Source organism: Mustela nigripes, chromosome 4 (assembly GCF_022355385.1).
Source record: "Mustela nigripes isolate SB6536 chromosome 4, MUSNIG.SB6536, whole genome shotgun sequence".
In the NCBI taxonomy this organism is placed as follows: domain Eukaryota; kingdom Metazoa; phylum Chordata; class Mammalia; order Carnivora; family Mustelidae; genus Mustela; species Mustela nigripes.
In genome coordinates this window covers 43,882,512-43,901,483 of record NC_081560.1, presented here as the reverse complement: position 1 = coordinate 43,901,483, position 18,972 = coordinate 43,882,512, and the positions used below count along the sequence as shown (strand labels likewise).

General features: G+C 42.2%; 1 protein-coding gene and 1 pseudogene across 5 annotated transcripts in view; both read right to left on the bottom strand.

Moving 5' to 3' along the window:
- KBTBD2 (kelch repeat and BTB domain containing 2) overlaps positions 1-18,972 on the bottom strand; it is a 194,110-nt gene that overhangs the window by 54,397 nt on the left and 120,741 nt on the right. For 2 of the 5 annotated variants that reach the window (XM_059396594.1, XM_059396599.1), the window contains exons 1-4: positions 18,150-18,208; positions 14,096-14,126; positions 3,343-3,697; positions 974-1,093 (exon numbers count right to left, since the gene is read on the bottom strand). The gene's annotated coding sequence lies outside the window, so the exon portion shown is untranslated. Of the gene's footprint in view, positions 1-973; positions 1,094-3,342; positions 3,698-14,095; positions 14,127-18,149; positions 18,209-18,972 lie in introns of those variants that run through there. The other 3 variants (XM_059396598.1, XM_059396596.1, XM_059396597.1) reach the window with 3 other exon arrangements.
- Positions 941-18,427, bottom strand: LOC132016285 (retinitis pigmentosa 9 protein-like; annotated as a pseudogene).

Genomic DNA, 18,972 nt, shown 5'->3' with positions numbered 1-18,972 from the left:
GTTTTGGCCTTGTCACTGTTCCATCATTCCAAGCCCAGAACAATCAAAATGGGAAAGCTGAGTTAGGAATGCATTAGCTGGAGTAACTGAACAATAAGGAAGACTTGAGTCCATATAATCCAACTTTCTTGCTTATCTGGGAACCAGGAAGGCATCCATTAACTCCCCACCAACAATCCTGATTCATTCAAATTCCAACAATCTAATTAATTTGCTTATAAATGCTCATAAGAAGATTAAAGAGTGTGGTTTTCATTAACGTGTTAATACGAGTTGAACCTGATTGCTTTTTTGACATCTGCAAAATGAGTTACAAGTGCTTTGGGTGAACTAACTGAAGGCACTTAAACGGACCATAACTGGGACTCTCTGGCTACTGGGAAGATGGTAATGCTGGTATATGGAAGAGCAAGCACAAAAAGAGGACGGGTCCAATGAACACTGTGCCTGCTTTATAATCCTTCCCAAAGTCTTCCCTTTATTCTAGAGGCTAAAAGAGAAGGGAAGCATAAGTCCAAACGAAGGGTACATCCTGACAACACCTTCCCTTTCATTTTCCCAAGCAGTTACTGTACCTCCTGGCACAATGAATTCCTTGGGGTCAGACTCTCACCTGAAGATTTGTGTGCAGAAAATTTAGTGGGGAGTGTTATGGGGAATAAAATCTCTGAAGGGGCAAAGAAAGCCTGATTAAACATAGGGAAGAAATATGGATGTGATGCAGTAACAACAGTCTTTAGCCAAAGTTCCACTGGGAGCTCCTGAGCTGCAATGATCCTGCAGGGTTGTCTCAACTGGGGTAAGAGGCCACACCATACAGCCCTGCACCCTTTGAAAAGGTCAACTGTGTATTATAATCTAATCATGGGGGTAAACTCCATTATAGTAACATTTCTACAGATTTGGGCAAAAAATTTTGGAGGCTATTTTATAATTCTGCCTACCACAACCGCAATGACAGGTTGATAGATACCTTGGTAGAAGGAGGTCTGGTGACTTCTCTTTCTTTCCTAAATAGGACTGGAGAGTACTGAGTCTGAAAGGAGAGGATTTTAGGATGAAGAACTTTGATCAGCTTGATAGGCTCAGCAGTCTGGGAGTTGGAGCAGAGGAAAAAGAGATTAGGTTGAGGTTCTTCTGGGTAAACTGGGCAAAAAGACTACAGGTCGAGGGATATGACAGACTGAAGTAAAGGACCATGGAACCTAGGCCAGAAACAGTAGACAGAGAAACCTGGAGTGAGAGAGAAGAGACAGGAATTAACTTGCAAGGGTTGCACTAGATGGCAAGATATCTTTCCTTCTTTCTTTCTCTTTCTCTCTTTCTTTCAAGGATTTTATTTATTTATTTGAGACAGTGAAAGAAAGCATGAGTGGAGAGGGAGAAGCAGGCTGCCTGCTAAGCAGGGGACTAATAAGGGAATCAATCGCAGGACCCTGAGATCATGACCTGAGCCGGAGGCAGACACTTAATGGACTGAGCCACCCAGGGGCGCCACAAGATTTCAATTAAAGCAGGAAGTGGAGGAAGGCTTCAGGAAGAAGTTTACACTGAAAAAAATTAAATTAAAAACAATGAAAACAATAACAATAACAACAACAAACCAGGAAGAGATTTAACATTTAGAGCAGTGGTTCTCTAAGTCTGGCCCCCAGACCAACAGTGTCAGCATCATTTGGGCATTTGTCACAACTGCAAATTGTCCAGTCCACTCCAGACCTAGTAATCAGAAATTCTAAAATTCTAGGAGTTAAGACACAGGAATCTGTTTTAACAACCCCCTGGTGATTTTGCTACACCATAAGTTTGAGAATCAGCTATATTATTCTCCCGTATTGCCATTGAGTATGTTTATGATGAATGGGTTTTCTGCAGGAGGAAGAAAATTCCTGCAAGGAGAATTTCCTGCTGCATGTTGAACTAGGATGCCAAGGGTAGGTGTAAGACATGGCTGAATTTACTAGCCTTATAATTTTCAGTATTGACAGATCCTGGCCATTCCAATCTGGGCCAATTGTGTTACTGAGATAAATTTTCTAAGGCCAAGACTAGAAGCACTAACTGAAGAAAGCTGGAGAAAGAGTCAACCTGGCCTGCATTATGTATACTTTAAAGAGAGGGGTGGGACGCCTAGGTGGCTCAGTCCATTAAGCGTCAGCCTGTCATGATCCCAGGGTCCTAAGATGGGCCCCAACGTGGGGCTCCCTACTTAGCCTGCTCTTCCTTGCCCTCTGCCCCTCCCCCACTCATGTGCACACACGCCCACTATCGAATAAATAAAATCTTTAAAAAATTTAAAAAATTAAAATTAAAAAAAGAGGGGGAATCCCCAGGGAAAGTGGCATAAAGTAGGAATAAGGTGTTCCTGGGACCAAGAATGATGAAAGCAGCAACAGACAATGGTGAGGGAAGGACAGTTGCTCAGGAGCAAGATCTGGCTCTGCTTTGGCTTGGCAAAGAACAGACACCCTCCCCGGGCTGCAGGCCTACCCAACCTACTGAGCTGTCTCAGCTGCAGCGCAGTCAAAGGGACAAGTTCCCAGGTGGGCTGTGCTTAGCCAACGGAATGAAGATGTATATGGGGATGTGTGTAGCTGACCCAGTATTATCATCTCCATACCATTATAATTTTTCTGAATCTATTATTATGGAAATAATAATAGTCATGGGAAAATAGCAATAAGATGTAAGCAAGTTAAATACATGATTTTTCAATGTTATTACAGTGTATCTCACTATTAAAAAATAAGCAATCATGCCAGGGGTTTATGAACAGGGTTCTTTTGAGTGCAGGAAGGCCCAATATGCTTTATATTGTTCAGTTAAAAAATGAAAAAGAAATGGTGCAGACAAATGTTTATAGTATGTTAAAAAGAGAGAAAACATTTTTTCCATGATATAAAAATATTTCTGGATGACTTCACAAGAAATTGGTAACATTAGCCATGGAGGAAGGGAACTGAGTGGCTGGGAGAGAGAAGAGGATTTTTCCTCATTAAACAAACCTTATGAACCTTTTAAATTTGGACTGTGTAAGTATATTATGATTCAAAAGTAATGAATATTTTCTAAATAAATAAAATAATGAGCTTTTATTATCCTCACATACAGAGAAAAATCAAACCTGAAGTCTCTGGGAACTAAGTAGCGCCCTGGGTAGGGAAGGCTGCAGCAGCACCTGGAGCGTCCTCAGAGACTCATTCCCTTGGTCCCACCTCCCTGGCAGAGACAGCTTGAAGGAATCACAAACTGCAGGGATCAGCGGGAGGACCACACTGACAAAGCTCTCCTGCCTGACATCAGCCACTGTCCAGAGCAAGCGCCCAGAAAAGTACAACTCACCCTCCTGGGGTCACATCTCTGCTGGAAGGCAGGTGAGAATTCACATGCGGGACACCAAATACCCTGCTCTATCCTAGTCCTCCCGGATTGTACGTCTCTGGTCTTTGGCCGCAGTGTCTGATGTGGGAGAAGAGAATGTTGAAAAAGTCAAGTTGTTCAGTCCGAGTCTGAACTCTCATTTGACTTGGAAGACTTATGCCTTCGTTTTTTCTTCTTCTTCTTTTCCTTCTTCCTTTTCTTATGCTTTTCTTTCTTCTTCTTTTTCTTGTGTTTCTCTTTACTTGCTGAGGAACTGGAGCTGCTCCCATCCTCATCGGAGGTAGAATCCTCTAGTAACTGTTTCAACTGCTGTATCCTACACATAGAAGATTAACCAAAGAACATATTTAACTCAAAAAAAAAAAAGGTAGATAAAAATTATATAAGGGCAGCAGTGAGGGTAAAAGACATCATGAATAACCACCTTACTGAAGACATTCATGTTTTCCCCATTCTTGTCCACACTGGTGCCTCTTTGACAGGACTGTACTCAGTGTATAAGACATTCTGTATTTTTTTCACTGTCCTAAATATTTCTGTCTGTTTTTCCAGTCCTTGCTACATAACTTTTAACAGATGCTTCCCGAGGCGCCTGGGTGGCTCAGTGGTTTAAAGCCTCTGCCTTTGGCTCAGGTCATGATCTCGGGGTCCTGGGATCAAGCCTTGCATCGGGCTCTCTGCTCGGCAGGGAGCCTGCTTCCTCCTCTCTCTCTGCCTGCCTCTCTGCCTACTTGTGATCTCTGTGTGTGAAATAAATAAATAGAATCTTTTAAAAAAAGAAATATTAAAACAAACAAACAAACAGATGCTTCCCTTCCTTCATTAGCGCCCCCCAACCACTTCCAACCACTCAAGTTGGCCACTTGATAGTCTAGATAATCTATCTCTTTAACAATCAGAACTCCATTTAACTAGTTGGGGAAAATCAAACCCTCCACTTTCTTCATCCTATTCAGGTCTAAGGATAATTTTTTTTTTAAGATTTATTTATTTATTAGACAGAGATCACAAGTAGGCAGAGAGGCAGGCAAGCAGAGAGAGAGGGGAGGAAGCAGGCTCCCTGCTGAGCAGAGAGCCTGATGCGGGGCTCGATTCCAGGACCCTGGGATCATGACCTGAGCCGAAGGCAGAGTCTTTAACCCACTTAGCCACCCAGGTGCCCCTCTAAGGATAATTTTTAAGAAGAGCTCAGCTTGGGACGCCTGGGTGGCTCGGTTGGACGACTGCCTTCGGCTCAGTTCATGATTCCGGAGTTCTGGGATCAAGTCCCGCATCAGGCTCCCAGCTCCACGGGGAGTCTGCTTCTCCCTCTGACCTTCTCCTTGCTCATGCTCTCTCTCACTGTCTCTCTCTCAAATAAATAAATAAAATATTTAGGGGAAAAAAAAATAGCTCAGCTCTGTAAAGACACTGGAGAAGATAAACTAAGTTACAACTGTCAACATCAACTATCAGGTGTGAGCAGGCAGGACCAAGCCCACTGCTTTAAGCTAACCCAAGTGAAATGAAGCTGGCCTACAGGTTCCCTACCCACTGGCCTTTCCTGTGATGACTCCTGCCTTCCAAATAGTTCACAGTTGAAGTACCATAGTCACCAAACCACTCATCTAATACTAGAACGGTTGTTTCCAACTTTATATATATAATTTCAGACTTTAAGGGGGTATTGTTAGCACCAGGGCCATCTCACTTTACATCCTTTTCATGTCTTTTATTCTCTCATATGATGTCATACATGGGATCTTCCTGTGCCTTGAGGATGAGAAAAGGTTAAGGTTGCGTTAGGTTCCATGCATTACTAGTTAAATAAAAATTAAATCCATATTTGACTGAAACCAGTTTTTTTTTCCTATTTGGTATAATTTTATATTTAACATGTTCTAATCCTTCCTAAGGGTTATTATCACTGCAAACCTGCTGAGGGCTGTGACAAAGGACTTTCTAATTAGAAAAATATAGATTATAATTGAAATATCCTTTATAAGAACATAAGAACATACTTCTCCCACTCCCCCTGCTTGTATTCTCTCTCTTGCTGTCTCTCTGTCAAATAAATAAATGAAATCTTTTAAAAAAACAAACAAACAAGTGGGGCACCTGGGTGGCTCAGTTGGTTAAATGTCCAACTCTAAATCTAAAAAAAAAAAAAGAAAAAAAAATCTCAGCTTAGGTATTGATCTCGAGGTTGTGAGTTCAAGCCCTGCAAGACAAACTAAAACCTACTGGGGCATTTGGGTGGCTCAGTCAGTTGGTTTCTGCTCAGGTCATGAACTCATGGGTTATGAGATTGAACCCCACATTGGGTTCCGCACTCAGTAGGGAGTATGCGTGAAAATTCTCCCCTCTGTCCCTCCCCCAACTTGTGTGCACATGTACACACACTCTCTTTCTCTCTCTCAAAGTAAATAATCTTTTAAAAAGACCCTATTACCTCCTTTCCTGGGGAGGTACTATTAACATTTGATCTCTTTCTTTCAATCATTATTAGTAATTTATGAAAAACTATAATCCTCTTATATACACAACTCTATTGTTTTTCATTGTCTTTGTATTTTCCCATAACATTACGTTTTTTTTTTTTTTTTTAAGATTTCATTTATTTATTTGAGAGCGAAAGAAAGAGCACAAGCAGGGTGTAGGAAGAAGCAGACTCCCTAGTGAGCAGGCAGCTATATGTGGGGCTAGATTTCAGGACCCTGGGATCATACCTGAGCTGAAGGCAGATGCTTAACCAACTGAGCCACCCAGGTGCCTGACATTATGTCCTCTAAAACATAATTCCTGGGGCACCTGGCTGGCTCAGTCAATAAAGTATGCAACTCTTGATTTCAGGGTTGTGAGTTCCAGCCCCTGGCTGGGTGTAGAGATTACTTAAAAATAAAATCTCAAAATATGTAAATAATAATTTCTAATGACTAAGTAATCTGCATTTACAGAAATTTATGTTGATATGTTGGACTATTAAGTTTACCATTTTTCTTTTGTTTCCATTGTTTTAATCATAAATTATAAGAATTATCCTTATATATATATCCTTATTCATAAACAGTTATGTACATATTGATTTTTCTCTTATATCCTTAAATTTCTTAAATGGGAATTTTGAGCCAAAAAAATACAATTATCTTCAAAGTTTTTGAGATTTACCACCAAACTGTATTTTACATAGTATCTATAAAAACTGACATTCCACCTAGGTTATTAAATAATTTCGGATTATTAAATAATTATTAAATAATTAATATTAAATAATTCCAGATAATTAAAGCCATAATGTTTTAAATGTCTTTTTTTAAAAAGAGTTTATTTATTTGAGAAAGAGAGAGAGAGCATGAGCCGGGGGAGGGGCAGAAGGAAAGGGAGAAACAGACTCTCCACTGAGCAGGGAGACTGATGTGAGGCTCAATTCCAGGACCCTGGGATCACGATCTGAGCTGAAGGCAGATGCTTAACAAACTGAGCCACCCAGTTGCCCCACAATATTTTTTTTTAAAGATTTTATTTATGTATTTGACAGACAGAGATCATAAGGAGGCAGAGAGGGGGAGGACACCGAGCAGAGAGCGCGATGCGGGGCTCGATCCCAGAACCCCAGGACCATGACCCAAGCTGAAGGCAGAGGCTTTAAACTACTGAGTCACCCAAGCACCCCTGCCCCACAATGTTTTAAATGTCTTAAAAACTTTAGTGAATGTTGGCCCCAGTTTGATATATGCTGATAATCTCAGTATACTTAGACATTATTAAAATAAAGTAAGGGAATGATATACTATTTTACTGTCAACTAAAGAGCATATACAATTTATATAACACTTATAGCTTATAATTTCTTTATTTATTTAAATTTAATTTAATTTATTTATTTGACAGAGATCACAAGCAGGCAGAGAGAGAGAGAGGGAAGCAGGCTCCCTGTCGAGCAGAGAGCCCGATGCAGGGCTTGATCCCAGGACCCTGAGATCATGACCAGAGCTGAAGGCAGAGGCTCAACCCACTGAGCCACCCAGGTGCCCTTCTAGCTTATAACTTAAAGACATCTAGTCTTTAAAGACTGGGAAACGAAAACCCTCATGAAAACTCATGAAACATGAGTTTTTATATAAGTTAAAACAAGTGATTGAATAATTCACAAAGTCTGCTTTAGAAAAAGAATCATTCCCAAAGTATAAACAAATAACACTTTAATAAAAAGTTAGTTTTTTGTTAACTGTCACACAAATGTAATTTAATAAGAGATGTAGTCAACACCAGATACTCTGGCGAAAAAGCTTCTGCGAATGTATTTTACGTGAACTTCCAGTTCACTGATTACTGCCTGTTTCATTAATATCTACTATTTCTGAGAAATGTAAATTGACAAGGTGGGGTTCTACTTCCTACTCTGAACTGTTCTAACTTCTGGTTGCCTTTGATAAAAAAAGGGCATTCTTTGTCGCCTGTTCGGTGACCCTACTGTTTACACCGCCAACCTAAAAACAAAGGAAAAAGGGAAATATGTCTGTAAGATAACAATTTCATTTAATGAAGATGAAGTATCAGTAGATCATTTTAAAGTTTTTCTTCACTAAACTCCAATTCTAAAAGCAAATGCAATGAGTGGATAAACCATGTAAGATCCTAGGAAATAAAGGGGAACTAATTGCTTCCCCAAATAATATTTATTCATGTAGCTTTAGGAATAAATATCACCTCACCAGATAGGTATTAAGTAATCCAATGTAAAAGTACTATAGAGTGAAATTGTTTTTAGGCTGTAGCTTATAGTATTTTTCAAAGGGGAGGTCTCTTCTATTCATCAAGAGACTCTTGATTCTCATTTACAATTTTAGACACTAGAGCAAATAACTTCTTTCTCTGATTGAGTAAATAACTACAAAAAAATCCCTCACCTTTAATTAAAACAAATCAGAAATTATCTTACAATGTTAATTCCATTAGCACTCTAATATAGCCTCACCTGCTGAATAGGTGAACCTGTCCTTTGTAAAAAGGTTTATTATTAGAAGAAGCCGGCCCTGATGAGGAACTGGGAGGAGGCATAATAAGAAAATGCACACACACATTCCTGGGCAAAAGAGGGAAACACACACCTTCATGGAATTTCAGGGACTACAGACTTGGCATCAGGCATTGATGTGGGAAAAATGAAGTGGTGAAAAAAGCAGGAATGGGTGAGATCCTTGTTACTTCCCTCACCTGTTTTCATCCTCTCAAAACCATCTGGATTTGAGGCAATCAGGAAGTCATATGAGTGGTGAGCTAAGTGAGACCCTCTGTTTTTGGACATTAAGGAACTCCAACCAAGGAAGTCAGGAAGCAAGAAACAGGAGTAAGATCAGCCAGGTTTGCTCTGTGTTGACAGGTACTCAAAGTATGAAGTGAAAGAGAAGGGATGTTCCCTTTTAATTCTGAGGGTTGGATACAGGAAACCATTAAAAAAGAATGAAATCTGGAGATTCTTTGTTGATTGCCTCTGAGCTGTCCCAGTCTTTAACTCCCCAGACATTTAAAGTTCAGGAAAGAAGGATTATACTCCTTCAAACCAAAGTTCTTGGTGTTCAGAATTCTGTTACTGTTAAAGGAAAGGTGATTCTTGTTATTCAAAATGCAGTCATGGGCAAGCAAAATCAGCAACACACGGGAGACTGTTAGAAATGCATAGTGTTAGACCCATCCCAGAAATGCGGAAACACACAAGAATTTTAAGATTAGTTGGTGATTCATAGACATATTAAAGTTTGAGAACCACTGTTCTAGATAACACCACAATCAGTAAAATCAATGAAAGGATGTACATGTACATGTGTCTTTTACCCCATTTGGGATGAGTCAAAATTTTGTGGGGCCTGAGTTTAAATTATGGTGGGGGTTCTTTAGGGAAAAAAAAATATCTTGCTTTGGCAAATTTCACAAAATTATATGACCATATCAACACATCATTATGTCCCCTGCAGGCCCCTGAAAATTAGAAGTGAGTAAAACTGGCTATGGTCCCAATCCAGACTTATTTTCCAAGTCAATGCAAATAACAATAAAATGGTAATTGAAATGGAGGCACGTAAGTGGTACAGTTTGTTAAGCATCTGACTCTTGGTTTTGGCTCAGGTCATGAGCTCATGTGTTGTAAAATCAAGCCCTGGGTAGGGCTCTGGGCGAGCAGGTAGTCTGCTTCAAGAGTTTATCTTTCTGCTCCTCTTCCCCCACTTAACCATGCTCATTCCCATTCTCTAAAATAAATAATGTGAGTAACCACCTCATAAGACAGAGCAGTGGTTTTCAAACTTAAAAAAAAACAAAAAAACAAAAAAACCACAAACCTGTAGATTTCCAAGTAAAGATGACAAACTAAACACATTTTTACTTGCTTTAATTCTCTTCCTGACATCCCATAAAAATGACAATGAATAAGATTCTTTTCAAAAGGAACAAGCCAGGAAGCACTTCAAGAATGCCCAGTGCTCTATAAAAGCACTGGAAATAGTTGTAAACTTGCCCAAATCAACTTATTTGAAACTCTAGAAATTAACCAAAGGTTTGCCACAATCTGAGGAGCATTCATTCAAGAAAAGCTAGTGAAGTTTGGTAAGAACAGCAGGATTTCTGGCATTTTAACCAGACCTACTCCCAGCCCTCTCTCCTGATCTCCATAATAATCTTAAAAACCAACAGCCTTGCAACCATGACAGCTATGAAAAGCAAGAGTCCTCAACCCTCAAGGGGGTAAGACCAGGTTACGAGCCCCCTAAAAAACCCTAATCCCAGAGCATAGAGCCACACTGACAGCATGTTGTTGCTATGTAACCAGTCATACAGCTCTTCCTAAAGCCCAATCCCTCAGGATATTTGTTGAAAACAACCACCTGGAATTGTTTAACATCATAGTTGCCAATGGCTGTGATATCATTTGATAAACAGGAACCCAGCTAAAAATGTAAAAGATCTGGGGAGTGGGATGTCCATAGAGGGCTTTCAAAAATTCTGACACAATCCTGGGAAGCTAGAAGGCTGTGTCCATGTGCCAACATCTGTTACATTCTGTTTTTTTGATTAATACTCATCCTAATGGGTATGAGGTGATATTTTGCTGTAGATTTGATTTGTATTTCCTTAATGATTACTGATACTGAGAATCGTTTCATGAGCTTACTGGATATCTATATGCCTTCTTTAGAGAAATGTCTATTCAAGTCCTTTACCAAATTTTAATCAGATTGTCTCTTCATTATTTTTAGGAGTTCTTTATATATTATAGATATAATCCTTTATGAGATATGATTTGCAAATATTTTCTCCCATTCTGAAAGCTGCCTTTTTACTCTATTGATAATGTTTTTATTCACAAAATTTTGAAGTCAAATTTGTCCCTTTTTTTGGTTGTTGCTTGTACCTTTGGTGTTTGATCCAAGAAATCACTGCCAAATCCAATTTTGTACAGCTTTGCCCTATGTTTTCTAAGAGACTTTATAGTTTTAGGTCTTACACTTGTCTTTGATCCACTTAAGGTTAAATTTTGTATATGGTATTAGATAAGGGTGCAACTCATTCTTTTGCATGGGAATAACTATTCTTTTTTTTTTTTTTTTTTTAAGAAAGACTGTCCTTTCCCCATTTAATGGTCTTGGCTCCAACATAACAAGAGATCATAACAAAAAAGATGACTCAACATACAGGAAACAGAAGATTCAACAGAGGAAAGAAGCTAAGGGAAACTTAGCTTGACACTAAGACACTAAGATGGTGTCTTAATTCAGGGCTCCCCTAACACAAAATAGGAATTTATTTTCTCACAGTGCTGGACACTGGAAATCTCCAATTTGGATGCCAACAAGGTTGTTTTCTGATGATTACTCTACTGACTTGTAGACAGCTATGTCCTCTCATAGCGTGTCTTCACACTGGAGACAGCAAGCTCTCTGGTCTCTTCTTAAGAGGGACTAACACATTGGGCACCTGGGTGGCTCAGTGGGTTAAGCCGCTACCTTCGGCTGGGGTCATGATCTCAGGGTCCTGGGATCGAGTCCCGCATAGGGCTCTCTGCTTGGCAGGGGGCCTGCTTCCCTCTCTCTCTCTCTGCCTGCCTCTCTGCCTGCTTGTGATGTCTCTCTGTCAAATAAATAAAATAAAAAATCTTAAAAAAAAAAAAAAAAAGAGGGACTAACACATCATCAGAGCCATCCTCATCATTCATCTAATCCTAATCACTACCCAAAGACCCCATCTCCAAATACCATCCCACTGGAGATTAGGGCTTCAACATATGAATTTTTACAGGGACGCAAACATTCAATTCAAAACCCAAAGTGAAGGGAGATCTCTGGATGACAAGCATGGGAGCAACCATTGTCAAAGGATGAAATTAACAGAATGCCTTAAGCATGTGAAGGTCTTAAGACTGAACCTTTAGAACAATTGGAGTAAAAATCAGTACATGGAAGCCAAAAACAATAACAGAGTAAAACAAAATGCACACATGCACACACAAATACCAAAAAACAAGACAACCATTAATCCAGGGGAAAGGAGGGAAGTCTTCAGGATGCATGAAATGAAAAGTAATCAGTTTACTATATGATTCAGCTCTGGATATTATCATAATGAAATAAACATCAAAGACTTATCTAACCAAAATTATGAAAAAACCATTTTGGGGAAGATGGGATATAATAAGGGTAGATGTGTGTGGTAAGACCAGGAGAGAGCTAAATTCTCATCTTCCATTGTACAATGTCAACAAATAACACCTAAACCTGAAAAATCAATAAATATGTGATCTTAGACATATGAGATAAATATCAAAATAAAGTAAAAAAAAATCTATAAATGGAAATGGAGAAAAAGAGACTGGAAACTATTTTAATTACGTGTATGAAGAATCTTTGGACAAACAAATGTCTTTAAAAGGTAGCAGTACCCTTTCTTCAAATACCATCTTATGCTAGGTGAAAAGTGTTGCGGCCCTGGTGGGGTGGGAGCATGCAAGAACAACACACCATTGTGGACCCACCCTCTGGGTTCACAGCTCTTTCCAGGTTACATGGTTGAAACCTTAACACCACTGATACGGGGGTGTGGTGGTGAATGATGATGCAAGACCCAAAGGGACCTGCCTTCCAATACATCCCTTGTCCTTCCTGGCATTTCTACTACGGAATATCCTTTTTCTTACTGGAGTATTGCCGAAGAGTGAACTCCAAAGGCAGCTATGGTCCTGTGGGCGACCACTGACTGCCCTTGGAGTCAGAAGCTCTGGAGTTAAAGCTCTCCTCTACCTCTTACCTCAAACTACTAACACATATGCAGATCTGCTTCCTTAACTATAAAACAGAGATTATGCCTTGACTTAACAGGGCTGCGGTGACAACAAATTAAACAACAAAAAAAGTAAACACGCTTTGTAAATCGTGGTGTATAACTTGCGTGTACAGAAGAGTGTTACTTGCAACTCTCCTGTACTCACGCTGCATAACTTTGACTTCTTTCTCCAGTGGCATCCAAAGTCCTTTTGTTGGTGCGTGAGCCAGAAATTCCCTGGCATTTTCATTGCCTGGTACATCTGGTATACAGTCTTCTGGCTTAGTCTCAGCTTCCTAAAAAACGGAACAGCGTGTACACGACATGGCAAAAAAGCCCAGGAATTCTCTCCTACCTGCTTCAGAACACAGCACTGCCTGGCTTTCTCATGGGCTGGACATGCCCATGTCATCCTAAGTGACCCTCTCAAGTACTAGAAAGAAAGACAAATTATACCTGACAGAAAAAACCAGAAATAAATGTACCAGAAGAATTATGTCATGAAAATGATTTAAAATGATATTACTAGTATCGTTCACTCAAGAATGATTTGTGAGCTCCAAATCCTGATTCTAGATTACAAAAATTAGATTCAGATCACAAACTTTTCTGCTACCTTAAAGGCCTTGTGGAATAAAGCAAAGTACAGAGTTAAACAAGATTTTTTAAAATAATAAAAATAACATGTTAAACTAAAAACAATTATCCCTTGGAAACCACTGTTACATTTTATAATCTCATATCTGCTGTATTTATGAAGTGTGTTTTACCACCAAATAACTTCGTTACACAATTAAGGTGCTTTTTTTTTTAACCATCTGATTGTTTTCAGTTCCCATGAATATTAAATTTATAATGGAAGAAGGTTTTGTAACAATCTTTTCTTTTCATTGAATGTGAGCAAGAAGAAAGCTGTTCTGGCCTCCACCGAGCCCTCTAGGTCTTCCTTCTGCAGAGAGACTGAACTCTGGGGCCAGGTGCTGCCAGGGGTGGCGGTGGACAGGGGGGTGTCCTGCACCAGAGGCTGGACCAGGAGACCTTCCAGTTTCCCCAGAGACTACTGTTCTCTGAGCTAATGATACTCAGGAAACCAGCAGCAAGTCAGAGAAGGAGCATAGCTGTGAGAAGATGCAGCCACAGCGAGAGAGAGGGAGGGAGAAGGGGACTGAGCGCCGAGGAACATGCGGGCCTGCCACTGTTTCTTAGGGAACAGACACACGGCTGGTTACCTTTCTACAAAGGCACAGGCTGCACACAGAAAGCCCAAAGTGTATGAACCGACTGGCATCTGCAGGAAGAAGCAGGGTTCCATAAAAGGACGTTCAAAATCACATGCAACAAGTTTTCATAACAAGGTACTGAGCCTGAGCACTGAGTCAAATATGTCTAAGAGGATGACCAAACGCACAAACTTCACACTGACCTTGATAAGCCCAGGAGGAGGTTTTTCATAACTAGAAATGAAAAGAAAAAAACATCATCAATCATGTTAACAGGAATGTAACACATTTTAGTGAGCAAAAAGCAACTGTAGGCCAAAATAAAAAGGATATTTTTAGTAAAACCTTAAAAGTACATTAAATCGAAAGCAGTTAATAAAATATGCCCAGCAGTCAGAGATCCCATATAAATAAACTGATGCTATACCACATCCTGCAGAGATCCAGAGCTGAAATTCACTGAGGTAATAACTAGGTGTCGGAGCACAGTGACTTTATTGTTGAAGAAGAGAAAGCAAGAGATTGCAGGGGAAATGTCCAAGAAGACCTGTGAGCTAATCATGGTTCCAAACTGTCACAGCTGTCAGGTTATTTACCTAGCAAAACATCCACTTACTCAACACTGAAGAGGTGCATGGGGGAGGAGGTTAAGAAGTCTTTTCTAACTTGGTTGGGGGCAGCATGAGTGGGGGAGGCAGGAGGGACTGTTGGAAGGGAAGGAAATGGAGTTGATCTGTCCTAGAGGCTTCCTCTCTCATTTCCCTGCAGATCCTGGTTCAAATCCTGCCCACCACCCTGCCTGCAGAGTGAGCCATCTGCTCCTCAGCTCTCTGACAGCCTCACTGGACCCAGGGTCCAGCACCCTTGCCCGGTGCCTGATGACAGGCAGCATTCAGCAAGAATGCTGCTAGAGTAAGCAGGGAATGGACTTTTCCTTTGAGCTCTCAGACCACCCCCGCCAAGGGAACATATACAACATGCCTATGCAACCAATTCATTTTCACTTCCCATTACTCTGCCGGAATTGCCCCAAAAGGCTTCTGGACTCCAAATCTGGATAATTAGTACCAAATGCTCATGTTCACTTTTCAGTGCTGACCCACTTCTAGCTAGAACATACACCACGTGGGTGTTTATTTGGCTTTTAACTGTGAATGCCTATGGGACCATGAAGGAAAATAAGAATGAAAAAAAGAAATGTGATAACCAAACATCCTGGGTCCATTTAGCACCCCCACAAAGAACATTTTACTGAGGACATCTGGGCATAGCAGCTGGCTTAAAATTGTGAAAAGATTCTAGAAACTTGGAAATGTGAGAGATTCAACATTGCTGCACCCAGATGGTGAAGCAAGGGTGAGTAATTAGGTGTTCTATAATGAACAGATTTACATTTATGAACAGATACACATCAATAAATCTTTAAAAAGTGAATTATATATTGACATGGGGCAAGCTCCATAACAGTTTAAATTAAAAAAAAAAAAAAAAGTGGGGGGAGGAGATATGAAACAAAACAATTTGGTGAGCTTCTATTTGTGTGCATGGGAAGAAAGAGACTATATATGGCCACACAGATACATACCTTTTAGGTACCTCTAAAGGATAGCAAAGAAACTAATTACATGCTTGCCCCTAGGGAAAGGAACTAAGGATAATAAATGGAAGAAATCTTTGTTTTTCATTCTATTCAAATCTACATGCATTAACTTGCAAAATGCTTTTTAATTGCAAAAGAAAATGAAATCAGTGGTAACTACATTACAGCTCTGTCGGTATAAACACAGGTTAATATATTTTTGAAAGAAAAACCAAGGTAACTTAGGACTAAGAAAGAAAAATGGAGCCAAAAATATGCTATTAAGAGTTCATATCTGCTATAGAGTTATATTTGCTAGATTTCTATTTTAATAATGCTATTTCTGTAATAGTTTGAGGAATATAACCTCCATTCTAGCCCTAACTTGATATTTTCCTACTAGAAAAAAAGAGTGGGTACAATAGGCAAAACTAAATTTGATATTCAGGTAGTATTAAAGATTCCATATAAAAGCTTACTCCTTGTAGAAGTAATCAAATATTGTGCTAGGCATGTTGTTAGGTACTAGAAGGGAGAACTATGGGCATAAGGATATAACTAGTTAAATCCAAAAAACATATAAAATGAAAACTGCTCTCAGGATACATGGGTGGCTCAGTTGGTTAGGCATCTGCCTTCGACTCAGATCATGATCCCAGGGTCCTTGCTCAGCGGGGGCCCTGCTTCTTTTTCTGCCTGCTGGCCCCCCACCCCCGCTTGTGCATGTACACACACACGCTCTCTCTGACAAATAAAATAAAATAAAGAAAACTGCACTCAGAAATGACAATACATCTTTATAATTGTCCTGATACAAGGAAATAATCTAACTTCTTGGAGTAGGTAGAATTCTAGCAAGAGAATTTTTCAGTTTTAAATCAGTGTTAATGTGAATCCTGCAGAAGGAAAGTGAGGCAGGGTAGAAACCTCATGGGCTTTGGAGGTAAAAACCTTTAGTTTGAATTACGATTCATTCTCACTGTATACTTTGGGCAACTGACTTATCCCACACACTTCACAATGCTGGCTTCAGTCCTTTGCTGAAGACAAGTCCATGCTCTCAAGAACCTTATGAGGCACCTCCGGACTGGAGCACTAGCATCACAGAGGCCAAGATCTGGGGCAACAGAGGTGGAAGAAAACAGCTTGGCAGGGAGTAAATAACAAATGCCATGAGTCTCTAATCTGGAGTTTTTCTGAGCAGAGGAGGATCTGCCCCATGAAGACTACATAGTAAACAACTAGGCATGAATAGATTTAGCTTCTAAGGTGTGGTACAGTGATTTTCCAAAGCAAATGCTTAAAATATTTTCCAACACAACATGGTGACAATGTTGTGGAGAACAATGGAAACTGCACAAATTGGAGAAATGATATAGTTCATCTGCAGCCATTCATTTAAAATACTGATGCCATGGCTTTTGCACAAAGACCAAAGGGAGTTTGGTAGTAGTCTATGAATCCAATAATCCAGTAATACATCCTATGAGCCACAGGAGTTGTACAAAAACAACATATGGCCAATTAAACAGAAATCCAAATTCCTGAAAAATATGTAATTGTTATTGCCAAGATGAAAAGGAGTGTGATGGAACTACACATTGTGAAATCTTTAGCAATCACATTCCCTAAAAAATCCCATTTACAACTGTTCTCATAAATATAAAGGAAGGTAGTTGATGGCTCAAGGGTCACACTGAAAAGAGCAGGCCAGCCTCCAACAATGCAATGCATTTTGTGTCAAAGCTCCCAGGTTAATTATAAAGAATCTGAGTCCTTTGCGGACTATTCCTTACATCATCATCATCTTAGCTTAGGTAATGCGAGCGTTACCTAAATAGAATCGAAGAATGTATGGAAGAACTCCGTGAGCACCAATCTTACAAGTCGGCCAGCTAACTACAGAAAGACAGAATCACAGAAAAGAACTGGAAGGTCAGGACTCCACCTCCTACCTGAGGTTTCAGTCTCCTTTCCAATCCGCCCTCCTCCCGCGGCTTCCAGACTCTCTCCCTGATCCCGCTGGAGCTGGGGGCGCACCGCGCCCCTTTCGGTTGCTGACCAGCAACCCCAGGAGACTCTGGTCCTAATTCTTTTGGCTGAGCTGGAATTGGCCTCTTTGTAGCCCCCACCCGTCTTGCTGGTAAAAGCCCTCAGGACTAAAGAGAACAAGTCTCCACTCTTCCGTCTTTGGGATCTTTAGGGACAGGTCCGTCACCCCATTCTCCAGCCCTGCCCTCCCCACCGCACTAACGGTAGAGGACGGCGTGTTCTCTTCCCTTCTCAGCCGCAGATGAAGGGAATGGGGGGTTATCCGGTGCCCGGCGGGCCCCGTGAACCGACCACCCTGAAAGGGCAGGACGGCAGCGCTCACCGCACCTGCCGCGTGTTCAGTCCCCAATTCCCCACCCAGCGACCACGGAGTGCCGCACGGTCCTCAGCGCCAAGCAGAGCCGCGGCCGCACGACCTCGGGCGGGGAGTAAAGCCCGAGCTCCCCTGCCGGGCCAGGCCGCTCGGCGCGCCGGGGGAACGGCCCTTCCCTCCCCGCGGAGGCGCGACTGCAAGTCCGGGCGCCAGCGCCGCACGGGTCCCCGGGAACCCAGCCTCCCGCGCCCCCGCGGCGCCGGCTCACCGCGACCCAGCGCCTCTCGGAGGAGCGGGGGCGGCGGGAACTCACAAGGACTCCAGGTGCTTGAGCTGCTGCAGCTGCTGCGCGTCGTGCCGCCGCCGCTTCTGCTCCCGGCGCCGCTGCAGCTCCTGCTCGGCCGGCTCCCGCGGCCGCCGCACTCCCCCGGCCCCCGCATCGTCGCGCCCCGGCCGGGACGACATCGCGGCCCGCCGGGTGAGGTGGCGCGGCGGCGCACCTCAGGCGGCAGAGGCGGCGAAGACGGCACTTCCTTCACGCCGCGGCCGGCCGGGCCCGCAGCGCCCCCTCCCGCCGCCCGCGTAGGGCCCGCTGTCCCCGCCGAAGCCTCGTGGTCCCCGCCTCCCGTCAGGCCTCCCCGCCGCCTCCCGTGTAGCGGCCCCAAGTCCGCGCTGGAAGCTCCCGGGCCCCGCCGCTAGGCCGACCCGGGTCGGAGCGCGCCCCCTGGCGGCGGCCGCGAGCTGGGCGGTGGAGGCCTGCGGGACGGCCGGGGAGCCCCGCCCCCTCGCGCGCGCCCCTCCCCTGGGAGGACCCGGGGACCCGAACCCGGTGGCTTTGCAGCCCCCCTGGCTAGATACTGGCTGTGCTACTTGGTGCTGGGATTCACCCAGCTTTGAAGAAAGTAAGACACCTCAGAGTAATTCTCTGATTTTCCAGCGCTTGGTTAAGACAGAGCCAGCCTGCAGTCTATCTTGACAAGGTTTGGGTGCCGCGCGGAAGGCTGTAGACACTGAGCGCTTTTTATGTGCTCGTCACTGAGCTGAGCCAGTAAGAAAAGTTGATTTAATCTTTAAAAACTTACTAAGCGCAGTTATTACCCGTATGTATTACCCTTCTTTTATAGATAAAGAGACCG